General features: G+C 35.8%; 1 protein-coding gene and 1 long non-coding RNA gene across 3 annotated transcripts in view; one reads left to right on the top strand and one right to left on the bottom strand.

Annotated features, from left to right (window-relative positions):
* The window catches only part of TET2 (tet methylcytosine dioxygenase 2), a 125,239-nt gene extending 100,646 nt beyond the window's left edge, over nt 1-24,593 (bottom strand). The window contains exon 1 of the mRNA XM_002926670.4: nt 24,410-24,593. The gene's annotated coding sequence lies outside the window, so the exon portion shown is untranslated. The remainder of the gene's footprint in view (nt 1-24,409) is intronic.
* LOC105240896 overlaps nt 23,630-24,604 on the top strand; it is a 68,120-nt gene continuing 67,145 nt past the window's right edge. For both annotated transcript variants that reach the window (XR_004628762.1, XR_004628761.1), the window contains exon 1: nt 23,630-24,152. This is a non-coding gene — a long non-coding RNA (uncharacterized LOC105240896). The remainder of the gene's footprint in view (nt 24,153-24,604) is intronic.

Below are 24,604 nucleotides of genomic sequence, written 5' to 3' on the forward strand. Positions count from 1 at the left end.
CTCTCCTTGTAAACTTATTAGAATCCATTTGCTGATATTCACAAATGCTGGGATTTTGGTTGAAATTGTGTTGGATCTATAGATTAAGTTGGGAAGAACTGACATGTTGACAGTATTGGATCCTTCTATCCACAAACATGGATTATCTCTTCATTTATTATTTTTTTTGACATTTTTCACCAGAATGCTGTAGTTTTCCTCATACAGATCTTGTACCTATTTTGTTAAATTTGTACCTAAGCATTTCATTTGGGAGGATACTAATGTAAATGGTAATGTGTTTTCAACTTCAAGTTCCACTTACTCATTGTTGATATATAGGAAAAGTGGTTGACTTTTTGTATATTAATGTGGTACTCTGCGACCTTGCTATAATTGCTTATCAGTTGCAGGAGATTTTTATTATATCGGGTTTTCTACACAGATGATCATGTCATCTGGGAACAATGACAGCTTTATTTATTCTTTTTCAATCTATATACCTTTTACTTCCTTCTCTTGGCTTTTTGCATTAGCTAGGACTTCCATTACTATGTTGAAAAGCAGTAGTGAGAGGAGACATCCTTGCCTTGTTCTTGATCTTAGTGCAAAAAATTTGAGTTTCTGGGGCGCCTGGGTGGCACAGTCATTAAACGTCTGCCTTCGGCTCAGGGCATGATCCCGGCGTTATGGGATCGAGCCCCACATCAGGCTCCTTCGCTATGAGCCTGCTTCTTCCTCTCCCACTCCCCCTGCTTGTGTTCCCGCTCTTGCTGGCTGTCTCTCTCTGTCAAATAAATAAATAAAATCTTTAAAAAAATATTTGAGTTTCTTACCATTAACTGTGATGTTAGCTATAGGCTTTTTGAAGGTGTTCTTTATCAGGTTGAGGAAGTTCCCCTCTATTCTTAGTTTGCTGAGAAGTTTTATCATGAATAGGTGTTGGATTTTGTTAAATGCTTTTTTTGCATCCACGGATTTGATGATGTGGATTTTCTTCTAGCTTGTTAGTGTGATCAATTCATTCATTCATTTTTCCATGTTGGACCAACCTTGCATACCTGAAACAAATCTAACTTGGTCATAGTGTATGATTCTTTTTATCTATTGTGGGATTTGATTTGCTAATATTTTGTTGAGGATTTTTACATCTGTGTTCATGAGAGATATTGTTCTATGGCTTTATTTTCTTGTGATATCTTTGTCTAGTTTTGGTATTAGGGCAATGTTGGCCTCAGAATGATTAGGAAGTATTCACTCTGCTTCTGTTATCTGAAGAGACTATAGAGAACTGGTACGATTTCTTCCTTGAATGTTTGGTAGAATTCACCAGTGAACCCACACAGGCCTGAAGCTTTCTGTTTTGGGAGGCTATTATTGAGTAATTTCTTTAGTAAATATAGGGCTATAGAGATTTTCTAATTCTTCTGGTGTGAGTTTTGGCAGATTGTGCCCTTTCAAGGAATTGGTTCTTTTTATCTCAGTTACCAGATTTGTGCACAGGGACTTGTTCTTTTATTATCCTTTTAATGTCCACAGGATCTGTAGTGCTGTCCCCTCTTTCATTTCTAATATTAGTAATTTGTATCTTCTTTTTATCTTGGTTACCTGGCTAGAGGCTCATTGATTTTATTGATTTTTTTAAGGAACTAGCTTTGGTTTTGTTGGTTTTCTTTACAGCTTATCTGTTTTCATTTTCATTGATTTCTGCTCTAATTTTTAGGGTTTTTTTGGTTTTGTGTTTTTTTTTTGTTTTTTTTTTGTTTTTTGTTTTTTGCTTATTTTGGATTTAATTTGTTCTTTTTGTTTCCTAAGATAGAAGCTTGGATTATTGATTTTAGATCTTCTTTTCTAATATATGCATTCAATGCTATAAATTTCCCTCTAAGCACTATTTTCATTGCATCACACAAATGCAATTTGTGTGTTTTATTTTCATTTTTATTTAGTTCAAAAGTTTTTCAGGTTTATAATAACTTTCATTGTACCTTTAACACTGTGGTCTCAGGTCCTCAGACAGTGAAATCCTCTTACAGCAAGAAATTCACAAAAATTGAATGAAGTAAGCAGAAAGTGAAAACATAAGTAGCACTGGAACTGCATGACCAATCAGTGTCAAGTAGAGTAGTTCAAAATATTTTTATATTTGTCTTCTGATTCCTTCCTTCACCCATGTATTATTTACAAGTATGTTATTAAATCTCCAAGTATTTGGGATTTTCCAATGCTATTCCTGTTATTGATTTCTGGTTTAATTCCCTTGTGGTTGAGAGCAGACATCTAATTTCTATTCTTTTAACCTTGCTAAAGTGTGTTTTATGGCCCCAAATGGTCTATGTTGGTAAAATGTTCCATGGGAACTTGAAAAGAATATGCAATCTGCTGTTGTTGGATAGTCTATAGATGTCAATTATATCCAGTTGATTGATGATTATTGAGTTCAATTATATTCTTACTGATTTTCTGCCAGCTGGATCAGTCCACTTCTGACAGAGGAGTGTTAAAGTCTTCAATTATAATAGTGGATTCATCTATTTTTCCTCGCAGTTCTATCAGTTTTTGCCTCATGGATTCTGACACTGTTGTTAGATGCATGCACCTTAAGGACTGTTATGTCTTCATGGAGTTTTGATTTCTTTATCATTAAGCAATGCCTTTCTTGTCTGATAACTGTCTTTGCTCTGAAGTCTGCTCTGTTTGAAATTAATGTAGCTATCCCAGCTAACCTTTTGATTAATGTTAACATGGGATATATTTCTACATTTCTTTTCTTTTCTTTTTTTTTTTTTTAAGGGTTTATTTATTTTACAGAAAGAAAGAAAATGTGAACAGTGCGAGGGGCAGAGGGAGAGAGAGAATCCCAAGCAGATTCCATGCTGAGCATGGAGCCCAACTCAGGGCTTGATCTCATGACCCAAGATCATGACCTGAGCTGGAATCAGGAGTCAGATGCTTAACCAACTGAGCCACCGAGCCACCCTCCATCTCTTTACTTTTAATCTACATCTGTCTTTATATTGAAGGTATCATTTAGATAATATATAATTGGGTCTTGTTTTTTGATCCACTCTGATTATTTTTTTAATTGGTGAATTAGAGCACTGATACTTAAGGTGATTATTGGTACAGCTGAATTAATATCTGCTATATTTATTACCATTTTCCTAATTGTTGACTTGTTCTTTGTACCTATTTTTATCTCCCACACTTTTTCTCTCTTTTGTATTTTTAATTGAGCTTTCTATGTATTTCCTTTCTTTCTTTCTTCTTAGCATAGTAGTTATACTTCTTCTTAAACCTTCTTTAAAGGTGTCCCTAGAGTTTGCAATATTCATTTACAACTAATCCAAGTTCACTTTCAAATCACACTATACCACTTCTTGGGTAGTATAATAACAAAATATTCCTAATTCCTCCTCTTGTCTCTGTATCATTGCTGTCATTTATTTCACTTATACACTTAGTACATTGTTATTTTGTTGCATGAACTATATTTTGTTAGAATTAAAAGCAAAAACATAGATTTTTTTCTTTACCTTCAGTTATATATTCTCCAACATTCTTCCTTTCTTTATGTAGATCCTAGTTTTGATTTATGTCATTTTCTTTTTGCCTAATGTACTTTTTAAAACATTTCTTGTAAGGAAGGTTACTGTCAACAAATTCCCTCAATTTTTATTTGTCTGAGAAAGTCTTTATTTCTCCTTCATTTTTTGCAGAAAAATTTCACAGGGTACAGAATTCTTTTTCTTTTTTTTTTAATTCCTTTTTCTCTCAACACTTTAAATTTCTCCCTCCACTCTCTTCTTGCTTATAATGGTGTCCCAGGAGAGGTGAAATGTAATCCTTATCTTTGCTCCTCTACAGGTAAGGTGTAGTTTTCTCTGGCATATTTCAAGAATTTATCTTTGATTTCAGAAGTTGGAATATGCTATACCTACATGTAGTGTTTGTTTTGCTTTTGTTTTTGTTTTTTGGTGTTTATCCCACTTGGTGTTCCCTGAACTTCCTGGATCTGTGGTTTGGTGTTTTGATGTTAACTTGGGAAAATTTTCACTCATTACTGCTTCAAATATTGCTTCTATTCCCCTCTCTCTTCTCCTTCTGATATTTTCATTATGACTATATCACATCTTTTGTAATTGTCCCACAGTTCTTGGATATTATTTTTTCCCTGTACTTTTTACTTTTCAGTTTTAGAAGTTTCCAGTCATATTCTCAAGGTCAGAGACTCCTTCCTCAGTCATATCCAGTCCATAAATTAGTCCATCAAGGTATTCTTCATTTCTGTCATAGTACTTCTGACCTCTAGCACCTCTTTTCCTTTCTTAAAATTTCCATCTCTCTGCTTACATTATCCATCTCTTCTTGCAACAGGTCTACTTTTTTCATTAAAACCCTTCCATACATTAATCACACAGTTAAAAAAAAATCCCAGTGTGATAGTTCCAACAGTTCTGCCTTATTTAATTCTGAGTCTGACACTTGTTCAGTCTCTTTGAACTGTTTTTGCTTTTTAGTATACCTGGTAATTTTTTGTTTTAAGGGGGGCAAGATGTACTGGGGAAAAGTAACTTAGTAAAGAGGCCATAGTAATGTAGTGGGAAGGTGTGGAGGGACGGGAAGCCTTCTCCTGCTGGATGATTAGGTTCCACCTCAGTCTTCTGGTCAGCCTGGGCCACTGAACTGTGAACTTCACCAGTGCTTCTCAGTGCAAACCACTCCTTCCTTAAGTAGGACAGGATAGCTGCAGGCATTTGGAGGTTCATATTTCCTTTCCCCCCACACAGAACGTTAGAGGGAGCCGAAGTTGGGAATTTCCTTTTCCCCTGGCATTTTAGGCTCCATAAAATAGTTTATTTTGAGACCAGGCCGTGTTAAGAAGAACAAAATGTTCTGGCATATTTCACAATGGTTCATCTCTCCCCCTACTGAAGTACTAGGGGACTTTCCTCTGATATTTACTGAGGGGACCAGTAGGACACCTGGAGGTAAACTCATGAAAATGTGGGGGCTCCCTATAATTGAGTTCCCCTGGGCTTTTTACTCTAAGACTTATCCACACTGAGCTTCCAGCAATTTGTTTTACAGTTCAGGTTCTCTACCCTGGCACTGGTTCCTAAGGACACTTCTACTTGTGTGGGTTTCTGCTCCAGTAAGTTGTGGTTCTCTTTAGTCACCTGTCTCTCTACATTTGGGGGCAGTGGTTTGCCCTGTGACCTCACCTCTCTGACAGAGCTAAGAAGAGCTGTTGATTTTTTTCAGTTTGTTCAGCTTTTTATTTGTTGCGATGGTAAGCTCCTTACATGTTAAAGTAAACTGGAAACTGGAAATCTTATGAGTTTTTTTAAATATAATTTTTTAAACTTTTTAACCGTACATAATCCTAGTAATATATCAGGTTTTCTTTTCTGAATATGTATTAGGAAATACTAGTGACTATAAATTCTGTGTGTGTGGCAAGCCATTTCTCAAAAAGGATTTTTACAATATACAAATAAAATTTTTTTTTTTAGAAAAAAGCAGTGGTAAACTGTCTTTTAAGGCCTATTGAATAAGGTGTAGTCCTACCATGGTTATGCACATATATTTGTTCTTTTCTGTCTTTGATATCCATAAATTTTATTCATAAATGTACTCTAGTGATAGAATAAATTGAGGCTCTAAGTGAAAATGGAATTAGCATATCAGATTCATTTGTGTATGGGGCGCCTGGGTGGCACAGCGGTTAGGCATCTGCCTTCGGCTCAGGGCGTGATCCCGGCGTTATGGGATCGAGCCCCACATCAGGCTCCTCCGCTATGAGCCTGCTTCTTCCTCTCCCACTCCCCCTGCTTGTGTTCCCTCTCTCGCTGGCTGTCTCTATCTCTGTCGAATAAATAATAAAATCTTTAAAAAAAAAGAAAATAAATTCATTCATGTAATAATTTTGTCAATGTGTATGACAGAGAGATCTATGGTCTTTTGAAGTCACTGCTACCTACTATTAAGAAATGATACTGAGTTGACCCTGAAACAATGTGGGGGTTGGGCACTGACCCTCTGTACAGTCAAAAATCCATGTATAACTTTTGACTCCCCAAAACTTAACTATTAATAAGCCTACTATTGACCAGAAGCCTTACCAATAACATAAGCAGCCAACACACACTTTGTATATGTATTATATGCTGTATTCTTACAATAAAGTAAGCTAGAGAAAAGAAAATATTAATAAGAAAATCATAAGAGAAAACATATTTCTATTACCATACTATATTTAAAAAAAATCTGTATATAAGTGGACCCAAACAATTCAAACCTGTGTTGTTCAAGGGTCAACTGGACACTATATTTGTAAGCATGAATAAAATATTTTATATTTCCATGTACATCTACTGCTAGTCAATATTTTGTTAAACTGAAGTCCTAAAGAAGTCTCAGGGGCGCCTGGGTGGCACAGCGGTTAAGCGTCTGCCTTCGGCTCAGGGCGTGATCCGGTGTTATGGGATCGAGCCCCACCTCAGGCTCCTCTGCTATGAGCCTGCTTCTTCCTCTCCCACTCCCCCTGCTTGTTCCCTCTCTCGCTGGCTGTCTCTATCTCTGTCAAATAAATAAATAAAATCTTTAAAAAAAAAAAAAGAAGTCTCAAGATTTTTCATAGCCACTATTAATTTTTGTTAAATTATAATCCTGTTTATACACCAGTTTGTTAAGAGGAATTCTCCTAGTGGTAGAAGACTGACTTCAAAGATGTTTTAATTTATCATGCAATTAATATCTGAATAAATGGACTTCTGGATTCACTGAGTAATAGAGAAAAAAAATCAGCAAATTTCTTTGGATTTCCCAGTCTCATCAACTTTGCATTCTCATAGCAAATCTGTCATTTTCAAAACCAGACATTATTTCCTTACTTACTAAAATGATTCATTATTGTCTCAAGTTTTTCAATAAACTTGATTTTTTTTCTTAAGAGATTAATCCAGGAACTTATCACTTTCCTTTACTGTATACAGTAAATAGCAATTTTATATGCATTTTCCTTTAAGGATTATAGATAGGTAAAATTTTTATCCTTCAATTTGGCATGCAGGAGTGAACTTCCTCTTAAAAACAAAATCTACATTCTTTCTTTTTTTTTTTTTAAAGATTTTATTTATTTGACAGAGAGAGAGACAGCCAGCAAGAGGGAACACAGACAAGGGGAGTGGGAAAGGAAGAAGCAGGCTCCCAGCAGAGGAGCCTGACGTGGGGCTCGATCCCAGGACTCTGGGATCACGCCCTGAGCTGAAGGCAGATGCCCAACGACTGAGCGCCCCAGGCGCCCCACAATCTATATTCTTAAGGGGTCTGAGAAGCAGAATTCTTTTCAAATCTATTCTCTGAAGGGATAGTTAAGATTTGGTTAATGGAAATAAGACAAAAGTAACTTTGCTCTCTGCTCTGTCAGAAAAGCATTATTACTGCATAACAAGATAGTAGTAGCATAGCCAACTTAGAAAAAACTGTTAATTGCCGCTATCAGTTTCATTACCAAAAATATATCAACTACTAGAACACTTCTGACGAATACTTTTTCCCCTCACTGAAAGAATTTTTTTTAATTGGACAGAGTTAATCAGTTTCAGTCTTGAGTCCACAAATATTCTCACGTTATGAGAGATATTGCTGAAAGTATAAAGACCATCTGTAAGAAACCCTGAATTCAACCCCAACAGTTTTAAAATGTCTCATAAACATGCAGGAATTCGAATGTAATACTATTTTTTTCCTTGAAAGGAAATAGTGTGGCCACTTACAAAATGCAATAAGACAAATATTTATTTGACATCTGCAATATGCTCCAACTACTCATATATATCTAATATGCTGACTTTTAAGTTCAGTGAAATTTCAGAAAATGTTATTTTGTCCAAGTCCTTCATTTGATAAATGAGGAAATAGTAAACTTCCTGCCCAGCATCACATGAAAAGTCGAAGACCTCATTTAAAGTCAACAACACCTTTTTGCAATACAAAGTATGCACTGATTCTGTTTGGCCTCTGAAAAATGCACACAATGGACATATGGAGGAGATGATAAGCCTTGGGAGAAGGTTAGAAAACAGACTTCCAAAGTGGTAAAGACAAGCATGTGAAAATGAACAGTGCAATCTGAAAGAGTCTAGTCTATTTCTGTAGGTCTGTTCACAAGTATGAATGTTGCCTTAACTTTTTCAACATCTCAGGTACCACGCTGCACTTTTCACTATATAGAGGCAGACATAACTGGTAGAATGAACCAGCATCCTTCATCGAACAGCAGTTGTGGTTCAAGAGCTATACCCTGCACCAGTACAGAATTTAAAGATTTCAGGTGCCTCAGTAAGTTACACTTTCTTTGTTGCTATTTATTTATTTATTTATTTATATTTCTTTTTACAAAATTTCATTCATTCTTTAGTATTTGAGCTGCAAAACAGGCTTCCATTAAGAAGAGTCCATTACGAAGAGTCAATCAGATGATATAAGAATTTTGGGAAGTTAAAATTTAATTCTTAGCATTTAGTAAAGATCAAGTGAATTGGGAAAATATAGACAGAAAACAGATGGAAAATATAAGAGGCAGTTTAATACACAAGAAAAATAAATTGAGGAGGTCAAAGGTACAGTTAGCATGAGTTCCACAAAGAGAGAAGAAAAAATACAGGGGAAGAAATAATCAAAGGTATGATAGAAGAAACGTTCCTAAAGTGGAATGAAGACATTTGTTTCTAGATTTTATAGGATCATTTAGGGCTGAGAAGGATGCATTTTAAAAGAGCTATGCCTAGACAGATTTGGACTCAGATTTTCCTGTGAGCTTCTAATTTTCTAGGTGGAATTTCAGAGCTGACAAGATAAGGATCCTAATTACCATCTAAATAAGAAAAAAACTTATCTAAAAAAGATGGAATCAAATTTTTATCAGATGTCTTATAAGCAACACTGGATATAAGTCTCCCAAGTTTTGAGGGGAGGTTACTTTGAACCAAGGGGCATATACACAATAAATTATTAATTAACTCTGAGGAAAAAATCAAGGCATTCTGGATATGCAAGAACTCAGTTTGCTTCCTACCCACCATTTCTGGAAAAAAAAACAAGAATAAACTCTCGCGGATGTATGCAAGGAGAAAGGGGGGAGGAAAAAAAATAATCAAATACCAAGCAAGACAAGGGAGTGAAATAATAAAGCATATCTAACCAGAAGAATAATGAAAAGAAACTCTAATTCAGAGAAGAGGAACCAGACGGCATAAAGAAGAATGACTTTAAGAAGAAGAAGGCATATTTCATTCACCAAGTGATATAATTAAGAAATTAATTATATGAATGAAAAATCATTGTGATGTGATGAAAGCATATAATTCTTCTATCAAGAACACCAAAAAGGAGATTAGAATTTTCAAGAAAAATTTAAAGCTCACAGAAAAATATAAGTCCAAATGTGAAAGAAACTAATATATGGTACAATTTTGAGGCATTAAAGGAATTTAAGAAAATGTGACCTATTTTAGCTTGGTGCTTAAAATATTATCTTTGGAACAAACCAAGTTTTAATGCTATGGAATCATTTTTTTTCCCTTCTCTACATCTTCAACCACACCACTTGGTATTATACTGAATTCTATTTATTATAATCACAACATTATAAATGCTGTGGGGTTTTTTTTCTCTCAGTTAGCACTGAGCAACAAACAAAGCACAGGAGAGACAGCTATAGATGAACAGAATATAAATATTATAAACTTAGCCACAGAGAATGGTGTAGAATACAGAAGTTGGCAGAAGGCAAGGGAGAAAAGTAGTGAATGAGAAATACTAATGTGCATATCCTGCAGAGTTGGGAGTCAGGAAGGTATGGTTTGATGTTGATAATTCTGAAAATTAAGTGTATTACTGTAGGAAAAAGTAATAAAGACATATTTCTGATTATATTATTTTAAATTGTTTTTGTTGTTACCATGTACCTGTAGTTTTTGAAAAGTCACTGTAGAAACTAATCGATCAAACGTCTCCATTTTTGTGTTCCTTTTTTCCCAGAAATGATAGTTCAGACTGGGATGGTACTCAAGAATATTTCCAACCTACATAGGGCAACCAGTCTATCAGTATGCATATACGTATACTGAGGGCCTGCTATGCACTTGGTTGGATGCTAATTATTGAGGCGGATTCAATGGACATAAAAGTTATGATCCTGGCTCTCAAGGAAACTTCTATCATGATGAAAGGAGGCAGTTGCTGACACATAAATAGCTGATATATTTTAAACTGTTAAGTAATTGGGAGACACTCCAAAACATCATTCACATGGGCCCCAAATCCCATGACACCACCATGTAAGGAATCTTCATTCTCATGGGAAGTCCCTGGGATTAGCGCAAGAAGACTATCATCTATCTTTAAGCAAGGTGTGCCAAAGCATCTGTTCTTGTTCCTAAAAACAGGCTGTGAAACAGAGTTAGAACAGGTGACATCTACAATCCTTAGTAGTTGTTAAATCATGCATGCTACCATTTTATATTTCTACAGACAAGTTTGTATCCTTTCAGTGTACCTAATACAGTAAAAGATGATTGTAGACAGATGAAACTGTGGACTCAGAATTTGTATCCTGACTGAAATAATAAAAGGGATGGAAATAATCTTTCCTTCTAGGGGCCTTCTTCAGAGACCATGCTGCTAAGACTTGTGCAATCTCTGTCAGGCCCCAGTGTTGAGAAACCCATGCCAACTCTTGTGCCTAGGACCATTCAGGCAATTGAAGAATCAAGCTTCAAGCAGAGGGCTGGATGCATCCTGGGAAACTCCCCACCTGACCAGTCTGTGAGTCCTACAATTTCCATCTCATTATGCTTTTTAAAAGATCATGGTATTGATTCTTTCCTACGAGTCCATATACTCTACAAGGGCAAGGACGATGGCTTTCTTCTTTCCTAATAAATAGACGCTCAACATACGCTTGAGGGAATGACCAATACATATTCAATCACTGAAATTTTGCCAAGTAATATGTTGGATGGATGTTTCATTATATTAACTCATTCATTTATTCCTTCTTGGCAACATGGGAGATAAGATTAGCTATTCCTATTTCACAGATGGGGAAGCACATTCAGAGAGGGTAAACTACTATGTTGAATAAAAACATAGACAGTGTATAAGAAGGAAACTTAGGATTCAAAACCAGATCTTCCTAACCCAAAAGGTCAGACTGTTTAATGGCAGCCAGCTGTTTAAGAGTTCATTGTGATCCATTAGAAATAAGGAAGCAGTGTAGATTCATTTGGGGGAAAATATGGTGAAAAGCAGGAATAACCAGACAAGGATGGGAAAGAAAGGTCACACAGGTGAGAAGACCAACGAGGAAGAAATTACAGTCCTAAAAGAATGGCAGAGATGTTAAATATAATTCATAATTCTTATGCAGGTTTAAAACCATAGGACCTGGTTTTTTCCTCAATAAAATGGGGATATATAGGACAAAAAAAAAAAAAAGAGTTGATGTGAGAAAATAAGATAATCTCTGTAAAGTGCCTAGCATGGTGCTTAACACAATGTAAGAACTTAGTCAATACTGGCTATTATTAGAATGATAGATATCCTATTATATAATTTGAGGCAAATGTCTTTCCCTTCCCATGGCTCCATTTTTTTCAATTGTAAATGCAACAGATATGCTGGAGAGCCTCTAAAGCCCTTTTCAGCCATGATTCTATGTTTGAAAATGAACTATATTTTTGCAAATCTGATGAATGATTTATTAAAATGTTGAAGTAAAAGTGGTGGCAATATCGTATAAGCAACTGGAAACAACTGTAGTTTGCACAGCTAGATCTAAAATATAAAAACATATTCAAACACACGCACACGCACACAGAAGTAAACCCACAGCCCAGAAAAAACATCTTTGATAATGTGTTATAAGTAAGAGTTTGAAACGGATTTTTAAAATGTTCATCATTTGTGATAGAGCATTTATTCATTAAAAACTCATCATATACTCCTTATATTTACATGTTTTCTGCTCACCATTTTAGGCACATTTCCATGTTAAACGTAGTTGCTGGTATTTAGTTGAGTGAATGCCACCACTTTGTTATTACATATTTTCCAAAATTATCACCTACCTTTTCTTTTCCTTTATCATGATTCTACCAGATAAGAAGAGGGTTTTCCCCCATGTTTTTGCAGATATAGGCTTTTAAACAGAGTATAATGTTAAGCAGAGTAGTTCTACCCAAACATATTCAGTGATTTTGGAAAGCATTTCTATATGTACTAGGAATGGCATATTTTCAAACATAGAACAAATAATGAGTGAGGAACAATTTTAAAACATGAGAAGATGGCAGCTCTAACTCTGACTGCTTCCATGCAGGTATGCAGTAATATTACTAGAGATGGTTAAGTTGCCACAATAGCTTCTGAAAGAGTCTGAGTCAGCTTGGTTATGAGAGAGAGTGACTCTCCTAAGAGCTTTATCACCTTCAGCCCTTGGATACTAAAGCCCTTAGTCACTTGTCCTGGTTAAAAGCTACTATTTTAAGTTCAAAGTAGAAAGCTCCTTTCGAGTGGTAACAACAGTTTAAAATAACAATGTGGGGGTTGGGGGAAAGCCTCCTTTATACATCTACCATGCCCCCTTACCTCATCCCCCTCTGTCCCACTCAAGCATTATTATAATCAGTGCTTTCTTATCCTGCATCAATATTCACAATCCAGGTCACTAAACAATTAACGAGATACAGACCACTCCTTCTACCCCCATTGTTGCATCAATGGTGTTCAGAATTCTGGAACAGCCTGTGTAAACAGTAGAGCCACGTGTGCCCCACCACATGGGAAGGCATCAGGATGACCTGGAACTCCTATGCAAGAGGGAATACCTGGCACCAATCTTAACATTACCAAGCCAGCTGTTTCTATGTGAGCTCTTATTTGATTCCTCAGCTGTCTTCTAAAAGGACTATATAAAAGCAGTTGATACAAAAGACTTTTAGGATTTTGTGTAACTTCATGATATCTGGAAAGATGCATGAATTCGTTATTTTTTCACTTTATATTCATAGACAGAAACTTTTACTGTGGTTTATTTAATTAACTATTTCTACCAAGAGGACTTAACTCATATCAAATGTCCAAAATACACGTGAACAGATGCGTGCACACACACACACACACACACACACACACACAGTAGTAACCTAAGGGGGAAAAACTGAAATTTCGTATTGCTTTTTGGCATCTATCTTTCACATTCAATCTACCATTTTTATACTTTATAATACTAAGACAACTGCCACGAAGTACCGTCTTTATGAAGGGAGTCCATCCATTGAATAAATCAATTCTTATTGCATGCTTGCCACTTCAAGTGAAACCAAAGTACAATCAAATGAAAGTTATATTTAAATCCCTTTCTTAGTAGAAATAGCATTAATTTATGGCCTTTATCAAATCCTGAGCACTTTCAGCTTATAATCACATATAATTTAGTGTCCAACAAAGTTAAGAAAGGAAAATATTAATGTTCTAATATAGGATAAGATAATTCCTGTGAAAGCCCATGAGTGGTCAGAATTGGCACTGCTCTTAGTAGAAAAGGATACTCATAAGTACTTTCACACAAAGTTTCACTATTTAGGCCAAGGGTGATTAAGATGAATACATTATCTTTAGACCGAAACAATAAAAAAGCAAGCAAATAAAACAAGCAAATGAAAAGACTCTTTTTAAGCCTATACTCTACTTTCACCATATCTTAATTCAGCGTATTAGAAATATACAAAATATTTTAAATTATAAACACTAAATATTTTCAAGTCCAGAAGGAACTTTTACTCAGTAATGGATGAAAAATGCCCATCCTTAGATTTCATTGTGTTGGTTAAATGAGTCATTCTTTCAGCAATTTCTTCCAAATGAGAGCAAATTCAGATGTTAAACAGCTAAAACTTAATTTCTAAGTCTCATATCTAAACAGTAAATTTGGACAGATAATCTCTAAATTATTTCAGATCTAAACTTCTCTTATACCAAAAAGTACTTAAAACAAAATAGATTTTTGGTGCTTGGTTTATCTCTTGGAGAAAAATTCTTTATTTTTAAAAGGTAAACAAATTCCTTTCATTTACTGTACTGAATTTCAAAGATTCTAAATTTTCCTTTTTTTTAAGAAAGAGTATAATTACAAAAAAGCATTCTATGAAAGAAGAGTTCAAACAGACCAACTTTTAAATTAACTAGGAGTTCATTTTTTGATGATCTAATTTCAATTTTTTGTTATGCATGGTTTCTATTTTTAGATAATCAATGGTGATGTCCATCTAAAACGATTCTTAGATGCAATACCAAAAAAACCCTCAAAGTTTATTCATATTTTAAAGATTCCAATCACTCAGCTTACAACTTGTGATGAAAGCGCATACGCCAGATACTCTTGAAATGTGTGCTTTAACTTTTTTTTAAACTCAAGACTTTCTTTTTATTGATAAAGATAAATGAAAAATTCTTAAAATCTACCTGGGAAAGGAAAAGCAATTCCCTAAGTATAGAGACCTCTTTTTTTTTTTTTTTAAACCCAAGTCCTGATGTACGGTTAAAAGCGGAGGAGGGCTGACGGAGGTGTGATGAAGAAGTGAACGGGGAGGGGGAGGAGAGCGGTCGGTGCTGGAGGGGATAAGGAGGACGATCAATCACTTTCTTGAGTGTTCTGTAGTCTGAGTGTCTAGTCTGGCAATTCAGATTATGAATTCTCTTGCATCTGAAGATGATAACAAATTTAAAAATACACTTTTTTAAAGCATTATTTATGAGACTCGGCAGGCAAGCATACTTTAGTCTCAGTGGCACTGCAAAGTACAACCAGAATCAAGGTACAATCTGCCCATATTTCCCAAAATCACAAAAAAAGTTTGGCGTAACTGGTTCTGTTTGCTGAAGGAAGAAAAAAAGATTAATCCTGTATTAAAGCACTGCCTTTGAGACTTTGGTAGAAAAAGTGCGTCTTGGGCGGATCCTGACCTAGACACCTTGATCTTTGGTTCATGACCCTGTCAGAGCCAGACAAGGGCTCCCTGACTATGAATTAAACTGTTTGATTCCTCCGCCCACAGACACACAAAGCCCGCACTCTCTCAGCTGTTACATAAGAGTCTCTGGAATTCTAGGATGGTGTTTGTAAATAGCGCTGCCATGCGCACGGTACCCACGTGTCAAATGTTGATGTGACCGCATGTAATCAGAAGGCGAGAAAACATCAACAAGCTCCGAAGAAAAACCTCCCTTTTCTTTGGCCCTAAAAATGAGCATATGCCTGTCAAGGAACTATCTCTCAGCGTGATTTATTTCTCTTACCTGTTCCTTTCCTTCCCCTCTCTCCACGCCCCACCCCCAAAAAAACTTAATGGTGGAAGAACAGGAGAAATGACCAATCCCTACAGCATTCCTTTCCTTCTTTAAGCAGTACCTAACCAGTGCACAGGATCACAATTCACAGCCTTTTCTAATTAAATTTGGGGCAAGTTTTGAAATCTCGACAATGCATTCTGAATGCACTTTCTACCTCCTCTCATCTCAAGACTTCTTCTTTATCTTTGCTCACTTACTTTGGTGTGAACTAAAGTATTAGGAGAGGTAGAATTACACAACTACGAGACAGAGATACTCTAAGGAGGCAAATGGTTTGCAAAGTGACAATTTATATCCAAATAAAAGTACAACATGACTCTTTCAGCAAAAAGTATCCAATGGTTATTTTTGAGGAAAGAGAAATGCAATTTAGTATTTTGCCTGTCTTCTCATTTTAATTTTCACCCTCATCTACATTCACTGCATTTTTTACAATGGGTTTGTGAACAGGAAACAAGTAAACCATTTCTTAAGGGGGTTGAATTCTTACCAATATTCAAGAAAAATGTCAATATCAAGTTTTTTACACCTAAATATGGAAAGTTTCCCATAACCTTCAGCTTTATTTAAAGCATGACATATTACAACAATGCAAAAACAAACAAAAAGCTGAAGCAAAACTTTCAATAGTAAATTAAACTAGTGATTTGAAAAATACTCAGTAGAAACACATACTTATAGTTATTAAAAAGGTAAGCCATTAGCAAAATGTCTACTAGCTTTGCTTCCTGCCAGTATGTTTTTCTCCAAGTTATGATGTAGGACACATTCCAAAAGTAAGTACGGCTTTGTCTTACTTTCAACTAAATATACTATAACTTCATAGGAGGAAAAATAACCATTTGGGTGGTTATATTGGAATAAAGCTAGATTAAATCTAGAGTACAAAGTTTAAAATATACGCATTCCTGCTAAAATGTACCTGCTTCTCTTTTTACTGAAATAAACAATTTGTGTGGTTATTTTGATGTTGGAAAATTTGTCCTTCCTTCATGTTTAAAAAGTATGCATATATGGTATTTTTCCTTTCACCAGTTCTCTTTGGTACATTAAAATATAAATGTAAGTGAGTTAATGTTTTAATAACTGGATTCACTTTTTAAGATGCTTATTTTAATTTTATGAATGATCAGACACTTTATTTGCAGAAGTGATTTCTTGTTCTGTTATGCTGTATGCAGTAAAACAAACAAAAAGCTAATAATTATCCAAACTAATTAGAGGGTGTAGAAAAGTAATCCTTTTAATGCAAAAATCATGAGAGGTTATAAAAGAGCTGGGAGAACTTTATAGCCAATGGCAAATATGAAAATTCTATAACTTCAAAGTAAGAGACTTCAAACAAAAAATGGAAAAAGTGCTGAAAGAACAAACAGATTAAAAAATAAATTAATAGGAACAAGACAGTATGTTAGGGATGGAATCTGGGTGTGGTGTCATTGTATTATTTTCAGATTCTGGCACTTTACTTTAGAAGCAGCACAACTAATAATTAAGGTAATTTTTAATGGTTGCCCTTGTTTCTTAATGTAGACAGGGAAGAAAAACAGGAGTAGTAACTCAGAGATAGATCGTGTTATCCTCTGGGTTTCACTACCATTATCTAAGCCTTTTTTTCTTCTACATTGCAAGACAAAAAAATATACCAATTTGAGCAGAAATACTATAATAAAAACTCATCTTGAGAGCTGGGTGAATAGTTTTCATTAGAGAATAATCTGGACATAGAAACTAGTTTAATACTCTAAGAAGAAAACAAGCAACTTGAAAAGGCAGGGTTTAGCAATGGCTAATGAGATATGACAATAGTAACTAAAATTATCATTACTTTGTAGCATTCACAGAATAAACTGAAACAAATCTCAAAACTGTAAAAGCAGCACACGAAAAAAGTCAGTACTGTGTACGGCATGCCTTAATGAGAGATCTGCTACGTCTATGCCTGATCATAGACAATTCTGTTCCCTGAAGACAGCAGACCATCAGCAAAAATTCACAGCCCTATGTTTTACTTCTGAATATAGGGCATCTTCCATAGAAATTATTTATAAAAAGCAAAGCTAAAAATATAAGCAAATCAAAATATCTCATCTCCTATATTTTTAATTTACTTGAAAATATTTAAGATTGTTGAAGGTATATTTACAAAGCAAAGTTGGAATAGCACACTAAAACCCAGTGAACAACTTTTGAATATTACGGAGCTACTATTATAAAAACTTATTATCAACTGAGGTAGTTCACAAAGTGTTAAGAGAAACAAGAGAGGGTAAAAATAAGGAAGCTATTCATTTCTCCTATAAGGAGGACCAGACCTATATTCTACCTTACTGCTTTCGACAACAATCACTCCATCAGCTTGATAGAATAAAGATTCTAATATGAGTGTCTAACTTGTACTTGTTGCAAATACGTGACAAACCTGCAGGTAAGTGCTATTATCATACTCTTAAAAAGTAGAATTTTTTGGCCACTTCTATAGCTATTCCTTGAAAAAATGATTACAGCAATTACATGAAGCCAAGGCACTTCCTTATTGAGTACAATAACATGTATACATTCTTAAAGCCGAAAGCTTGCAGATCACTGAATCTCCCCCACCCTAGTTATAGTCCAAGCTCCAAACTATGGAATCCAATTGGCAGCAAATCAACATTCTCATCAGAATAAAGAGGGAGAGAAACTGCTCAACAAGAAGAATGTCTGGTATCTAGAATTACATTAAGTTAGAAATTAAAATAAAACCAACCCCAAGTAATTCACCCTGTGTGTCCAAAAGTAAAAATCCTAATTTCATAGGGACAAATCCTAAAAAACTCACTGGTGCCATGTTTCTAGAAAGGTATGCATAGCCCCATGCAATTCAATTCAAATAGTACCCTACATTTCGTTGCATGAGACATGAGATACTTTCTGAATGCCAAATACCTTATCAGTTGTGTGCATTTTTTTATAACTTTATTTAGATATAATTCACATAGAATAAAAAAATTCACATTCTTAAAGTATACAATTGGGTACGTTTTTAGAGCGGTGCAAAAATTACTATCTAACTATAGAGCATTTTTGGGCTCCAAAAGAAACCCCATATCTATTAACAGTCAGCCCCCCTTTCTCTCCCCCCAGCCCCCAGCAATAAGTAACCTACTTTCTGCCTCTTTAGATTTGCATGTTCTGGAGATTTCATATAAGTGAAATCACATCATATGAGGCCTTTTGTTAGTCCCTTCAAGTTCTTCTATGATGCAGCATGTATCAGTCCTTCATTCCTTTTTGTTGCTGAGTAATATTCCATTGTATGTATATACCGCCATTCATATATTTATGAGTTGATGGACATTTGGGTTGTTCCAATTTTTTACAATTATTAATATGCTGCTATGAATATTTGGGTACCAGTTTTTATGTAGACAATTGTGTGCATTTTAAGTCTCCTCTTAGGACTTTCCCTGCATAGCCTATATTACAGCTTCACTTTTTTATTAATCGTAATGAGGCAGAATAGCACAGTGGTTAAAGGGCTGGGATCTAGAGACAGAGTGCCTAATTCAGATCTTAGCTAAGCCATATATTGGCTGTATGAATTTGGCTATTTAACTTCACTACGCTTCAGTTAGCTCACCTGAGATGAGGATAATAATACCTATTTCTACAGTCATGAAGAGAATTAAATGACATGTTATAATGTAGTATGTTATTAAAACAAAATAGCTTGAACACAAAAAGGCCATTTTATGCAAAAACACTTTTAAGTAAACAAAAACCGATATTCTGATGCATGTTTTGATAAGGAATGATAGCACAATCATATGACTGATGAAGTAGGACTGGGTTAAACTTCTCTGCTTTCAGGAAAAAAGATTTAAAGATATCTGATAATGTGATAAAATGGTATGGACCTAAATATACAATACACAAATGTACAAGTCACACTGGGGGTATCCATGTAAGACAGGCAGACTATATCCATGTCAGTATCCTGGTTGCGATATTATAGTTTTGCCAAAAGTTACCAGTGGAAGAAACTGGGCAATAATAATGTCCAATTATTATTATTTCATATACCTGCATCTGAATCTACATTTATCTTAATAGAAATTTCTGTTAAAAATATGTGATCTCTGTGTAAATTTACTAAAAATCATTAAGCTGTACATTTACAACAGATGGCTTTTATGAGACATTTGCCATAGCCTGTAGAAGTTACATTTAAGGAAAAATCACCGTCATTACTACCATCATCACCATTACCATTGAAAATAGATGATACATTTTCTAATTAAAGGACATTATTTTTTTCCAGTTCTAGGTCATTCATTCTTTTTTTTCAGCTTTTGAGACATAATTGACATATAACATTATGTAAGTTTAACGTGTACAACATGATTTGATATATGTATATATTGGGAAATGATTACCACAAAAAGGTTAGTTAACACCCATCGCTTCACATACTTATAATGGTTGCATGGGTGTGTGGTGAGAACTTTGAAGATATACTCTTTTAGCAACTTTCAAATATACAATACAGTATTGTTAATGATAGTCACTGTACTACGCATTACATTCCATAACTTATTGATCTTATAACTGGAAGCTTATACTCCCTGCATTACATATTGACTGAGTAGGATACCACTAAGTTCTACTATGGAATAATTAGATGTAGAAATCAGTGCCTCTCTTCCAAGAGGCATAAATTTAATTTAAAAGAAATATTTATAATATTTTCAGTGAAGCAAACAGTTCATTTTATGTCCTAACCTGCCCTCTAAAAACACTTCATGCTAATTTATTCATCTCCTAATTTTAATTCTCAGATTATCTGGAGCTTGATTTCAAGTCAGTTTGAGCAACAACCCTGAGTAAATAAAAAATATTGAGTTCCAAATTCTTAAAACATCAGGTAGGTTGACATTATCACTGAGTTTGTTTTTACACAAAATATTGAAAATTCACCTAGTATCTATTTCTTCTTCTTGAATCCTGGCACATTTAACTGCATTTCATGACAAGTGGAGAAAGCATAAATCAAAGCTGATAGAATTGACTATTTTGGAAGGGGCAACCAAAATCTATTTTATTGCGAAAAGATGATATATCTATCTTAAGTCAGGGATTTTCTGCAATGTACAATCTAGGAACAGAATAATGTTGGAAATAGCAGATACTTAAGACTGTTTTTGGCTTGCAGTCGCAATGATTCAAGGGCTCTCACTTTACCCTCTCCTCTTGTGGATCTCTTCTTTCCCACTGTATACCGAAGTATATATATTTCCTACTATACACTAAGGTTTACAGATGTACTCTATAACCTTCTTAAATAATGTCATAGTATTCCCTGGGTTTTGGCAATGAGTCAAAATAGAAATTGGAGATCTAGACCAAGTAAATACTGTATATTTGGCAAAATCATTTGTGGTTGTGTTCTTCAGCACAATTTCCAAGATAATCACCAGCTCTACTTGGCAAACCAACTCTCCCACAGTTAAGGCTCCAATTGTAAAGCTGCCTTGTAAAATATTTTCCTGCTACTGGCTTTGGTGCCATTACTATGCTTCAGAACTAGTTTGCAATGGTGGCATAATAGTTGATGAAATGTTATTTTGATGAACCAACACTGACAGCTGTTCCGAAGTTTTAACTTGCCTATATGGTTGTTTATAAAACAAAGAAGGCTCCCTCCAGTAATCTGAGATGGCTAGGTAAGACTACTAAATTCCATTAAGCAACAAAAACTGAATTCATTGAAGAAGGAATTAGAGCAGGTTTAATCTAAGTATTAGATATTCCAACATGTCAAACATCCATAGCTTTGATGATGTTTTATTTAAAGATAACTTCAAAGAATTCATAAGAGTTTACCAACTTGGATCTGGGACATAATGGAAAAGAGGGTTTCTGCCAGGTGTGTCTGTGAATTATAAGAAAGGTTTCTTACTGAGATCAGCAAATAAGGAAATACATTTCAATAGTGACACTGGCTTACAACATTGTGTGTGGGTGGAGCCTTGGAGGAATTGATAGAGACATTCTTAACTTCAGCAAGTGAAACCAAAACAGTAACTCCAGTTTTTGTTACCTAAAACAAGTCCAGTGCTCAAAGAGGACTTTGGAAGTCTCTCATAATAACTCCTTGGCAGGTGCATTTCACTTGTTCTGGAAGTGATGTTGACCTGCCAATGTCTACCTTATTGTGACACTGCATCAAAATCATATCAATTCCCTTGACTCCTTGCATGCACCAGCATAATGACAGATATAATTAAAGCCATAGTTGGTAAATCGTGAATTTAAAAAAAATAAGGGACTCTCTTCATTCCAAGTTAATTTCTCATTAACCATTAGTTCAATAAGAAAGTAAGGAAAACAATATTGCAGTTTAAGAAAAATACCTGTCTTGTTATTGTCCACTATCACTTCCATAAAATTCAATTGCTCAAGACAGTTCTATCCTATGAAATTCTGAGAACATCCAGGTGGTACTACCAAACATATTATAAATGAAGAATGGACACTGCATCTGTTATAGTCAACTATTCTATACTAATTCAAATAATTTCTCTTTTATAATAAAGGAGAAAGTGGTACTTATATTGAAATTGGTGAATAATGTGCATCTCCTCCTTACAATCATTTAAGCCCCTCATACAATATTAATTAACAGCTATTTTCGGCATACAAATAGGATACATAAAATAACAAAAGAGTCTAAGTTTGATAGGAAAGAACAAATCTTCATGGTCACAATAAATATTACTAACCAATGTAGGTATTTGTATTTACCAATATGAATGGAAAATACTACATCTATTATTAGTTGACTAACTTGAGGGAAGCATAAACCACAACATTTGAAAAGTCCCCAAAAAGCAGTTAAATATTAGTCTGTTAGCAAAAGGAGCTGTTTATTTTTAACTCTGAATTACTGCAATAATTAATCATAGTTTTCTCAATGAATAGTAAGCATTTACGCTAGACTCCTAAGTATTTTCCTTATTATTTTAGGACAAATAAGAACTAACCAAATGAGCTGTTTCTATTCCAGAGATCAGTAATACTACTCCCTTGTAATCATGTGAAATAATCTTCAGTATCAATGATTAAACTTAACTGCTTTTTCAGAGATTAAAATAGAGTTACAAAGTGAACTACTGAGGACAAATGGTTTTGGAAATCTGATTTATGGAGTAACGTCCATTACTGTGCCCTTCCTTCTGTCCATCATCTAATTATATACATGCCTTCTAAACTTAAGTTTGACTTTCCAGTCCTTCACTAACACTTCTCTGCTTAACAACATTATATATTAAAAAAAAAACAACAATATTGTGTAGAAATTTATATTCTACCTCTAACCTATTATGAAACACACATGCAAGCATGTATAAGAATATAACTTTCCTCCAGCATTTCAACTTTCCACTAAAATGCAAACATAATGATTTCATTAACCAGGCAACAATACCCACAGTCTTAAAGCAAAGCAAAGCGAAGCAAACCAGTATCTTTTCTCTTTACATCCCAACTTCCCCTAAGGAACAATCTTCCTCTTATGTTGGATCATTTGTTGATGAATATTTTTTATTTGCATTTGCCATTATTATCCCTTTTCGGAGAGATGAAAGCACATTATGAGACTTTAGATTTTAAATTCACGGATGTATCCTATTCCCTACACAGGAAAATATAAAAGTATTTCAGTAAACTTTAAGGAAACAACTGGAGAATAACCCTTCTTTCAATTCTTAAACAGTAGACGAAGGAGGGGGGAAATCACTCAATGCAATTAAAAGTATGTCATGAAGGCAATGGCCAGTAAATAACACTTATGTTTCATATTCGACCTTCCCAGGAGTCTATCCAGCCACACTTTATTTTGTCATAGGTAGAAAACTCTCCATAGAAACTGTTAGCTTAATAACACTAGACAAGCAGCCCCAGCGAAAAGATTCAGCAAGACTGGAGTGTGTTGTGTGTGTGTGTGTGTGTGTGCGGTGCGTGTAGAAGGAGAAGGAGGAAAAGAGACACGGATAGGAAGGCAGATAAATAAAAGGCCAAAGAAAAGAGAGCAACCAAGACCGAGAAATTTGGATGGGACTGTTAGAGATCTGCTCCCTACTTCTCCGTTTCTTTGCAGGGATTGGGTTTCATTTCTTTCGGCGCCCCTGACCTTGCAGTCTTCCAACTCTCCACTCTGCCCCCCTCCGCCCGCCCCGCCCGNGGGAGAAGCACAAAGCCAGGGCACAGATTTGCCCACAAATTCTCCTACACGCACTCCCCAGGCTGGAAGGCACAGCCCATCGCAGAGCTGATGGACCTTGAGAAAAGTGGGATCTGGTCTTGTTTGGGGGACCAGAGAAACTATTCTCTCAGCACCAGGAGCAAAACGCGCGGACTTGGGAAAAAACAAAACCCCACTTAGAGTACTACGGCTCCACTCCCCGTGACATTCGCCTGGTTCGCCCCCCAAAAACCGGACACCGGGGTGGAAAGGGGCGGACGCGAACGCAAACCCAGACCCAGGACCTACAACAGATAAAAGGGTCGAAAAACACTCCGTCAGAGTTCTTTCCGGGGTGGGTTAGGTTGAACGAGAGACTGGTCTGACTTACAGGAGGGAAAGGGGGTCGGGGAGGGTTCAAGGGAAAAGTAGTGCCCCCCAAAGCTGAACTATTTGAGAAAGGGAAGCAAAGAAAAATCACTTTCCTGAGGATAAAAGGCCGGGAAACCGGCTGGTCGGAGTCACAAAGGTAAGTTTTCCGGGTAAGGAGGAGAGGCGCATTAGCGGGAGAGAGGAGAGAACACAGAACTAGAGGTTTAAAGGGGGGAATTAAAACTATATTTGTCAGCCATGTTGAAGAGGCTCCAGTAATTTGTGAAGCTTCCCTCTTCCCTCTTGGTACTAGTGGGTGACACTGCAGGGCTTGCTCCCCAGTCCCTGGAGCCCGACAGAAAGCAAGGGGGAGAGGAAAGGGAGAGTTTCGCGGCACAAGAGAAGCGCTCTGACCTCGGTCTCGTCCCTCAGCCTTGCAGCAGTCCAGCAGTTGCAGTCGGGTCTCCTTTCTAACAAATCCTAAAGGGCAGCCATCTTGCTTCCTTCTGCTTCTCTACGAAAGCAGCCTAGCCTCCGCATCAATATTCATAAGGCAGTTTGACGTCTGTTCTCATCACTCGGCGGGGCCGGCGTCTCGGGGCGGCCTCG

The sequence above is a fragment of the Ailuropoda melanoleuca genome, chromosome 11, assembly GCF_002007445.2.
Source record: "Ailuropoda melanoleuca isolate Jingjing chromosome 11, ASM200744v2, whole genome shotgun sequence".
Lineage (NCBI taxonomy): Eukaryota > Metazoa > Chordata > Mammalia > Carnivora > Ursidae > Ailuropoda > Ailuropoda melanoleuca.